At 31.9% G+C, this 10,755-nt stretch overlaps 1 protein-coding gene across 2 annotated transcripts in view; it reads left to right on the top strand.

Moving 5' to 3' along the window:
• The window catches only part of LOC108690411 (liprin-beta-2), a 154,708-nt gene that overhangs the window by 6,947 nt on the left and 137,006 nt on the right, over positions 1-10,755 (top strand). Inside the window, exon 1 of one of the 2 annotated variants that reach the window (XM_018197685.1) lies at positions 3,485-3,534. The exons of the other annotated variant lie outside the window; for it this stretch is intronic. The gene's annotated coding sequence lies outside the window, so the exon portion shown is untranslated. Of the gene's footprint in view, positions 1-3,484; positions 3,535-10,755 lie in introns of those variants that run through there. 2 annotated transcript variants of the gene reach the window in all.

The following is a 10,755-nucleotide window of genomic DNA, read 5'->3' on the forward strand; positions in this document are numbered from 1 at the left end:
CTGTCTAATTTTGTATTCTCTTTTCTTGTTATATTCCGTAATTCCAGTTCTTATCGTTGTTAAAACTAGGTTGACTATGAAACCATGAGAAATGGAACAATTATACGTCTCATTTCTCGTGATTTCGTCAAAGAAATACTGAACGTTACAAGTCTTTCGTTACTCATTGCAGCATCTCGCTATGATATCATTACCATATTAATGTAAAAAGTTTTAAATAATTCTCTGATTAAAATATATAACTTTATATGAAATATATAACTTTATATTCTTATTATATTATTTTTTTAACTATTGAATCGTTTTCCAATCCATTCATTTTCCTGTGAAAAACAAAATTAAAGTGAATATGAACGACTTGCTCGAATGTGCTGAACTGAATTGCATCATGTACAAAGCTGTGTAATTAATGACAGAGGAAATAATGTATCTAAGTACCGTGCTCAAGTAAAGCGCTCGTATTACACGCTTTAATCTAGACTCGTAAAGCTTTGCGGCGACCATCGGCGGGAGCCATACTTTAGAACATCAAACGCGCTTGGCAATCATTCTCCTTTGAGTTTAAAAAATATGAAGCCTTTGTAATTGATGCAACCCTCGATTCCAGCCTGATTCTATCGCATGTTATTTCATTATCTTGATTAGAGTTCGTCGTAAATCCTTGACTAATATTCACTGTCCAAAAACGAAATTCTTCGCTGTCTTACGCATTCATTAATCTTGTTTATTCAGTTTTGTATTGGTGTAGCAATAATGGTGAAAGGGGAAGAGAATAATTACGCATGAGAGAATTATTAAAACTTTTTTATCTTCTTTTACCCTTCTTTTTTCGCGCAATTATCCACCGCGTGAAACATTTTTATGACCTAAGTCTACCACTAGTCTCACGAAGAAAGTTGGAGCTGCTTCTAAAACAAAATTTATGTTATTAAATTATGAAATAATTTTGATATACAATATAAAGAAGAAGTAATTCTTTATATGTTAAAATTATTCGTCATTTAATGTAAAAATTATCAGATATAATTTAATTTTAAAAAATGTGACAAAGAGTTGAAGAAGAGGCGCGTATTTAACATTTCACAATTTCAAACGCTATTATTATCGATTATTGACGATTCGTATTCCACAGCCAATTTATTTCTGCTTGTCCAGGTGCAAATGATATACAATGCGTGGCTAATGGAACTTGAATTTCGAGGGCACGCGCGTGATCTTTTGATTTATGATATCAATCTAATTCAATCATATAGTTAGTAGTGAAATATATATTCAAAAATTTCATTTCAAATCCTTTCATACTCTTATAGAAAATTAATACTCAAAGATAGTGATTAATTACTTATTTTGGGTATTAAAAGCATTGTTATAGCATTTTTAATTCGGCTGCAATCTGAATAATTTTGGTATAAATAAAATTTCATTCTTTTTCACCAAAATTATAAAGAAGTATAAAGTCTGATAACTTCTTTCAAAATATTTTCTTAATACACTATTATAAAGATGATGAAAAATAACTTTGAATTTTTCATTTATTATTGTTTGAATTTTCCTACATTTTTTAAAAGTCCTGAATAACAAAAAAAATTGGGCTGAATGGAGAGGAATAAAAATACATTGCAGATGGAAATTTAATATTCCAATTAAGAAGTAATTAATCACTGTCAGTATTAAATTGGCCAGTATTGGATTTTGTAAAAATATCAGATCTATATACGATAAAAGCCAAGGCGTAATCTTTGGGAAACATTGAAATATTTTCCAAAGATTACGGAAGTTATAACAAGAAAGTTTTTTAATCAATACTGATTAATAAAATTCTTTTTTCATCTCTCACATTATCTGTTCTTCAATTAAAGTCAAAATAAAGTTTAACTGTTTTAGAATCTCTATTGCGATTCTAGCAATGTTCTAGCGATTTTCTTAAAATTTCAAAAACAAAACTTTTTAGGATATCTAACAATAATTAGTAAGAATAATACAGGAAGAAGAATATTACAATTGTATCTAATGAGCTTTCAAGAGAAAAAAATACAAGAGACATTAAATTCGATCGTATATTATAGTTTTTTGACAATCTTTGGCGTATATATGATTGTACGTAAACAAATTACTGCATTTCCAGTCATTTATTTATTGATAATAAACTTCGATCGTATAGCGAAGCAGATAAGAGACAGGGAGATAAACGAATGGACCGAGTCAAATTGATTCTTACTTCGAGCAATTTATCTTCCAAATTTAAGGAAATACAATCCCCTATGTATAATTATATTTGTTTCTATGCAATTAAAAATTGCGTATATTTTTGTTAATTTAATTTAAAAATCAATTATTTAGAAATATAAAAATCAAATTTAATCAATTTCAATTTAAATTTTACAGACATTTTAATAAAATCGTATTATCCAAATAAAAGATATAACAACTTTTTTTTAAATGACATTTAATATTTGCATAATTTAAATATTTCAACTATTTTACGATATCAATGAATTGAATTTTTAGGAAAGTTTTCCCCACAGTAGAACAAACCTTTGCAATTGCATTTTCGAGAAACCTTTAGGAATACATCGCGATAGTTATAGTAATAAGGAAACGGTAGAAAGATACGATGAAGCAAGAGGTTTTTAGGCAAACGGGTCCAGGGGGATCTTATACACGGTATCCTCGTCGCACTGTGCAAGCTCGCTCTCACCATTGCGACACAGAAACGTCAAGGATCTGCCATCTCGGAGATCTGTCAGACAGAACGGTAACTCGAAACGAGATGGAAGGAAAAAGGCAAGCGGCTAGCTACGTACGCGAGAGGGTGGCCGTCTCTGGGAAAACAGGGTTGGGCACAGGGTGGTGAGGACGCATGCGTCGGACCCGGCCGTCGGGGGCTGTCGTGTCGCTCTCTGTCGTCGGTTGCGCCAGTCGTCGTGACGACTTCGAGCCGTCGTCGTCAAGAACGTCGTGTTTTCAAATCGTCCGCCGCGCGCCCACGCAACCACCGAATTTTCTCTCTCTCTCTCTCTCTCTCTCTCTCTCTCTCTTTCTCTCTCTCTCTTTCGTATTTCATTTCTTCCCATCATACTCTCCGCCGTATTCGCTCACTCGTTCGCTTACTGCGCGCGCCAGTCGAGAATGTCGCGGCGCTTGCACCGCACTTCAAATCGCTGGCAACTTCGCGCCGCGGGTGTCGTCGGCTGCGATCGTCATCGCGGATGAGCATTTCCGTGTGTGTGTCCGGCAACGTCCGATGGGAGATCGTACGCGGGTGATGTTGCGCGACTCGCGCGGTGGTGCGACGGAGTGACCTACGTCGAGACCGTATATATATATATATATATATAAATCGCGTCCTTCGCGACCACCGAAATCGGTCGGCGCGGACTTGGACAGGTGCGCGAGTGATTGCGGTACCCCTCCTATCATCGTGTTATCACCCGTCGGCTGCGCGCGACCACCCCCGCGGAGATGCTCCATGATTGCACTCCGCGTCGCGACAAGTGGATGGGTCTCGACACCTTGGATCGCCCGATATCGCAAGTGAGTGTAATAGATAAGTGTAATAAAGGAGAGAAAGAAGGAAAAGAAGGAGACTGCGGATAAAAATTCGAATTAATATTTAAATCAAGATGCATTTTAAGCACTCGAATAAAAGTCTTGTTGCATTAATAATTAATTGGAATTCAGGTAGATTTAATCAAAGAATTACGGATTAGACATTTATAGTAAAATCTATCAAACGTTTTAGTCGAGCTTACCAGAAATTTAGTTACGATAATTAGAATTTTGATTCATTTGATCAAAATTTGTTTTGTTCATACTTCTTATTCATATGTACAAAGAAACTAGAATTTTTTCCGGTGAGAGTTTTCCTTTCCAAGCAAAACAATGGATCACGATATCACTAAAATGGCACATTAAAATAAATCATGACTAATTAAAAAGTGACTTTTAATGATCATTTTGATGTTACATTTTGATATTACAATGACTTTCTGTGCTGTTTACACGGAAAGAATTTTGCTAAAATATTAAAAAATGTAATTAAATACAGATCTGAAAATTAATTTTGTTGGATCATTAAAATAATTATATAGAATGCTTAAACTGGTAACTGGAAGTCAAAATTTTTTGCAACATTGTTCATTATAAATTTCTATGTAATTATCTTGATAATCCAGCAAAATTATTTTCAGATCTGCATGTCCAGCTAAATTTTTTTATCAGCAAAAGTGTTCTTTCCGTGTGGGTCTGTATGAATATGAAATTTACGATAATAGAGTGAAATTAGAGATTTGTATTTATCGGACGAGAGTATGATTGCAGAGAATGTACCGTTCCGTTTTATTACGAATGCGTATCTGTCTCAAGAGAACATGATTAACATGAGATACTTCCGTTAAATTTTATGAAATCAAGAGGCTGATAGTTATATCGTAAAACTGATACGTTCGAATACGAAACAAGATCAGGAATTCTGCTTGAAATATCCAGAGTTGAATATTATGCACTGTTTCTTGTGAAGGAAATGAAAGACTGAAAGATTATGTATTGGACATATTGCGCCGAATCGATACGTCGTATTTCCGTAACATATGGTATGCAGTGGAAATGGAATAGTTTAAAATACAAATCTGTTCTCCAGATAAATCGTAGTCAGATAGATTGCAGTCGTATGAATACGCCAAGTTTTTCAATGAACGAGAAACTTTTTCGAAAGTACGACAAGTAACGATATTTTTCTCCTCAGGAAATTTTTCTTTCAGACCGATATTTCCTCCGCTCGTTCGTACGGTCAAATCGGTAACTTTGAGTAATTTCAAGACGCTTCCGCAATATCGTAAGTAGTGATCAGTACACATCAGTGTACATAGGTTATTCTACACTGAGAGAAAAAAATGATGATTGCGGTTGCCATAATTTAACTATCACTTACAGTCAATAATCATTTCTCGTTTAAGTGGAATTTGAATTAATATCTAAAAATTAAGATGTTTTTTAAGATTTACTCTTATTTACTATTAGTAATAATTATATTTATTGTAATAATTATATATATTCTATCAAAAATTGTATAATTATAATAATACTTATTAATCATACAAAGGATAAATCTTAAAAAATATCTTAAAAAATATCTTTTAGAAATAATTGTGATGGATATATAGATAGAGTTCCATTTTTATAGTATAATATTGTATAATAGTAAATTACTATTACTACTTATATTATTATAACAAAAATAACTATAAAAATGGAGCTCTATCATATATCTATTACAATTATTATTTTACTTTGCAATTATAATCGTAAATATCAAACATTTTCCTCTCATATTCAATATGTATACATCTTAGATAACGTTTGATTATTTATAACAAATTTTATATATGCAATTAATAAAACTGACATAAACTAATATAATACGTAATTATATTATGAACAAAATATGACATAATAATTATAATTTTATTATTGCAAGTGCATAATAGAATTTTACATTAATATATTCATTTATTTAAAATAAAATTATATTTACATTCGCTGGATAGTCGGAAACATGTAGCAAAAGTTAAAATGTCATAAACTGTGATATAAAAGGAATCATCTGCATACTCGGCCGGACAGTGACTTGTTGCAATGCGATATCGCCGGTAGTTTAACACCGTTGTACTTTAGTTGTTGCAGTTCGCGCGACTACAACGTCATTTCCTTTTTCCGCCTAACGCTGGGTCGTCTACGTAATTCCATTAGACAAGTAAACAGGATTGTGTGCATAACGGGCTCCATAGTACTTTTCACGGTTTTATACTGAAAAACAATGAAAATACGCACGGAGATCATCGTGCCTTTCGCTCTTGCGCGCTACGTAAGAGGAAATATATTGCTACAACGTCTGTCTGCTTTGCCAGTTCGCATCTTTGTCGATATATCACGTGACGTGAAACTGTCGACGTCTCTTCCGGTTATTTAGACTCGCATATTGAAATATGTACTATTTAATAAATGGAATAAAACGGACAATGTGAGAAAATGCGACAATAGAAAATCTTGGCTATATTTAATTTTTAACGAGATCTTTTATTTTTTTTATTTTCCTTCCGAGGGATCTCTCCTCATTTTATTTTTGTTTTTCTTCGTGTAGAGAATCTTTATGTCGCACCCTCTGTATATTTGACGCTTTAGTATCGGATTACTATCCTATACTAGTTCGTTTACAAGCTACATCCAGAGAAAACATGTAGCTTATTAGGGAAGAGTTACCGCACGTACGGTTCATTGATCATTCAGTCGATCCTTATTGTTCGCTTTGGGCGAATTATGCTAATTAGTTTGCTCTGTGGCAAGTCGTCGCGTCGTAAAACACTCTCATCGCGCTAGGAATAACTTTAAGTTTCTCTCCGTTCTCTTTATCTCCTCGTTTATCTTTTCCTGCAATATTTTTCGTCCTATTTTGGAAGATACCGATCAGTTTACGCAAAGATATAACATTTTGAGGGCAAGTTAAAACGTTATTGCGATCTTAATATCTGCAACGGTGTTTGAGACACTTTCTCACGATTTGTCATATTTTTATCTATCTTCGTTAATTACTGCGAATTTTTCATCTACAATAATTAGACGACGGCGGATCGAATGTAATAATTAGTACATCACATTGATAATTAAATATCTCAAACAGAATGACACGTTACGGTAACATAAACATGACGTACATTAAAATGGATTGCGATTAATCGAGAAATGACTTTTAATTTTAATGATTTGAAGTCAATGACTTTTGTTCTGCTTGCACAGAAAAAAAAACTATTCTTAAATTAATCCTAATATATTCATATACAAGCAAAATATTGTGATTTTGCTTCAAACATATTAATTTGAGTTGATAAAATTTATTTTGATGCAAGTATTACTTTGTACTCAATTCAAGATTTGCTCAATTAAAAATCTTATATCAATATATATTCAATCAAGACTAAAATCTTTAAAACAAGATTACAAAATTTTTGCTTATATATGAATATTTTATGATTGATTTAAGAATAGTCTTTTTTTACTGTATGGGAGTTTACTATTAGATTCATTAATAGATTAATAGATTGCATTATATCTCGAATTGAAGTCACGATATTGAAATTCTAAAAATATTCTGTTCTGTGGTAATCAATATTTATATTCTTTGTGCATTTATACCATTTGAAGGTTCCGTATTATATCTATATACGGTATAAATACATTTGTAATACTGGAATGCTTCAAGTCTGATACGTGCATTCATGACGTAGTTCCGTACGATAAGTAAATTCATTACGCTTCGGAAAATTCCGTGTTACACGAATAACATCATGTGAAAAAAGAAAGGCGGCAAGTTCATGATAACGAAGCGTCGAAGACCGGTTAGAGAGCTAATTTTATTATCGAGAACAGCTAGTAAATTATGTTCTTATTTCATATTGCGATTAACTCGTTCCTATCATTAATTCAATCGATCATCGTTTAAAGCGTATTATTGACTCTTCTCCGTCCATTTTATGCTCAATTAGTATCATAAATTGACAATTTTTTTTATAATTACATATCATTTTTTTTTATTATAATATCAAAAGATACCTTATTGAAAAACAAAATTGTGATAAGATAAAGAATGACAGATCTCCTCAATTACTTAAATTTTTTGTTTAATGTATTTAAAATACATGGTTTTGCTGAAGTATCTAAAAATTTAGCAAGATAAAAATCTGAAAATAATTTGATTGGATTATTAAATCAATTATATAGGGGACATTTAAACAGGGATTGCTACAATGTCAAAATTTTATGTACCATTGTTCATCGTAACAAAATTATTCTCACAATCAGATTTATATCCAGTTGAATTTTTCTTCAGCAAAATCGTTCGTTTCGTACGAGTGAAATATAATATTTAATAAGGCAATGTATAATTGTAAGATACATTTAAGTTAAAATATATCTAAAGAATTTTAATTTTAGTTTCTACAATAACATCATAGATTTCGAAAATGGTCACTTCAATTTCCATTCAGATGATTCGAATGATAGAACTTCTCAGCCGAGAAATTGAAATTTGACTGGGCTTAATCCGCGGTGATTGAAGGAAGAGATTTTATCACAGTGGAAGGACATTACGAGATTTGAGTAAATAATTTGCGAGATTAGAATTGGAAAGAGGAGGTACGTTAAATGAAGATAATCGTCCAAGTTTCAGAACATTTGTATTGCGCATAGTGCAGGAGCGCCGCTGAAAGCTTCTCTACAAAGAGAAGCCGTTTATATTACGTTGATTATTGAAGCGCATGGGTTCGCATGGCGAACGATAAAATTTTACCGTCACTCGACAGACTGACTCTCCGTACTAAGAATACCTAATATCGATTAACCTTGCGATCCGTATACGTGAGAACGTTCCTATAGTACCTATTTTTTACTATATAATTAAATATCTGACCCCCATGCTGCTACGGGACTTTGCTTAATACTAATGATATAATTATACTACATATTACAAGGTATGGCTACGATAATAGGTATCAAGGATGTCTTCATGGGTTCCTTTGAGGAATCTGTATTAATGTTCATGTATGTCAAGGTACATAGATACATGTACTATTCACAAAAAGATCAAAAACTAATATGAATTGTAGATTAAAAATGTAAAACGATTAAGTGAAATATTTTTCAATCTATTGTATTTTATATATATATATATATATATATATATATATATCTGCCATTTTTTTATTAAAAAATTTATTAAAAAAGTATTGTTATTACACGCTAATGAAATTTATTTTATTATTTTATGAAATTTTACAAATATTACAGAATAACATTTTATTACTTTTTTATTATTTTTATTGTTTATTTTTCTGTTTATTTAAATTATATAGAATTTCTGTTCTAAGTTGATTTTGAATTTGTTCTCTTTTTTTTATTATTTATACATTGTTTTTTACATTTCAATTTTATAATAATTGACATTTTGCTAATTCATTAAGTAATTACACCCTTTCATTTTTTAATTAATTTAATAACATTGTATGCAAATGCGTAATTCAATACTTTAGATTATTGTAAACTGCATAATTTTGTTTTATTTGCTACAAGAGAGAGAGAGAGAGAGAGAAAGAGAGAGAGAGAGAGAGAGAGAGAGAGAGAGAGAGAGAGAATTTTTGAATTTAGAATAGCCAAGCATGTAAAGTCTAAAAAAGCATGATTTCATATATCACATTTATTTGTACATCATATAGTCTCATTCGAAAGCATAACAGCTGAACGTTAAATATCATACATCATGTATTGTTCGAATCCGAGATTACTTCCGGCAAATAAATTGAGCGCGTGCAGTGCAACACATCGGATTGTAATCGATATAGCAGCTTTTCACTGAAATAATATAATCGCTTGATCGTTTCATATTCTCGTTAAATTTCGTTGTGCGATCTAATATCGATGTCATGTTGCATTTTAAAATTTATATTTCAACGAGAAGTGGGCAAAAAAATTAGAATTTTCCATTTATCTTACAATTAAAACTCTGCCTTCTTAAGAAAGAGGATAAGAATCTTATTTTAATTAAAATTTTAATGAATTTATGCGATGTAAAAATTTTTATCTTTAATCACACATACCCTTGTTAGATTTTATCTAAGAGATATATATTATTTCTTTAAAAAATTTTCTTCATTGCTGTCTTCGTGATATTTTGATGCAATTCCGATCTGCGAGGCCAAGACGCCACAGAATCGTCGCGTGTAGTTTTTTTGTGGCGCAGATGACACATTCCAGATTCAATTGGATGACAAAAGGTACATTTAGGGACAATACGTGTTACTGAGCTGTAGAATAGCTCCCCCCTTTTGATGTGCCACGATTAAGTACCCTAATCTCACTGACATCGTTCATCACTGACAATGCTCGTGTGGTGTCATCAGGATTGGGTCGAAGTCTTTATAAGGGCACTTTTAATTGAAAGAACGTAGCTTTAATAAACGGATATATATGATAATTCGATTAAAACAGATAGTGTGCATTATAGTTACGTTAAATATGCATTTTGATTAAATATAGTTACATATATATTTTGCTTCAGAATAGGATTTCTAAGTTAATATAGTAAAGAAATATTATCCAAGTTATGTTAAATAAGAAAAATTTTCAATAGGGAAACGAATAATATATTCTGGGGAATGGAATAATGCAGCAATCTTTCGTTGAATTTTAGTCTTACAGTAGAATTTTTTCTTTTGCTTTTACGTGGAATCTAGACACATTGCATTTTCTGCGATATATCATAATCTGATCTTGCTGATTTGAGTTATGACGTTGCGAACAGCGGACAAATAAATGGTACCTGGTGGCGCATCCCTTTGCGGCTGGTGCCAAAAAGGGGTGCTAAGATGGGAAATAGGGGGATCATCAGAAATCCCTCGAGTATATGGCATAATGGATCAATTGAGCAAATATCCTGTGAAATAGGAATATATCTCTCTTTCTTCAAAATATAAAATCTATAGATAATATAGAACAATTGCGCAATGTGATAATAATAATTAAATAAGCATGATAAAATAATCAGCCGTATTAATAATAATTTTAAAATCTCCTTTATGGCGTATTATATCAATTAATATTTCATAATTGAATTGATTAGAAGGAAACTATATTCTACAATCTCTCTCTCTCCCCCTCTCTCTCTCTCTCTCTCTCTCTCTCCCCTCCCCCTCGCCTTCCCCCTCTCCC

The sequence above is a fragment of the Atta colombica genome, unplaced genomic scaffold (genome assembly GCF_001594045.1).
Source record: "Atta colombica isolate Treedump-2 unplaced genomic scaffold, Acol1.0 scaffold32, whole genome shotgun sequence".
Taxonomy (NCBI): domain Eukaryota; kingdom Metazoa; phylum Arthropoda; class Insecta; order Hymenoptera; family Formicidae; genus Atta; species Atta colombica.